This window comes from Orycteropus afer, unplaced genomic scaffold, assembly GCF_000298275.1.
Source record: "Orycteropus afer afer isolate SDZICR_OR568_19922 unplaced genomic scaffold, OryAfe1.0 scaffold00420, whole genome shotgun sequence".
NCBI lineage: Eukaryota > Metazoa > Chordata > Mammalia > Tubulidentata > Orycteropodidae > Orycteropus > Orycteropus afer.
The window spans coordinates 1729372-1729633 of record NW_006922007.1 but is presented as its reverse complement, the minus strand read 5'-3'; positions in this window follow the sequence as shown (position 1 = coordinate 1729633).

Genomic DNA, 262 nt, shown 5'->3' with positions numbered 1-262 from the left:
AGCCCGTCCTGGCTGTGGCTGCTGAGGAATCGTTTCCAAGAGGAGGAAAACACGAGGGTCTTGTACATGGGAAACCCACAGGGTGTCCAGGTGAGGGGCCGTCTCAGGGCCATGTGGAGTCTGGCAGGTAGGACCTGAATGACTGTTCCCACCTGTCCCAGAGATGGAAACGAGAGGTTCTTGCCCTCACAAGTGGGGCGAGCAGAGCCCCTGTCATGCCCACTACCATTGTCCCCTCCTCCCCAGACACGCAGACAGACCC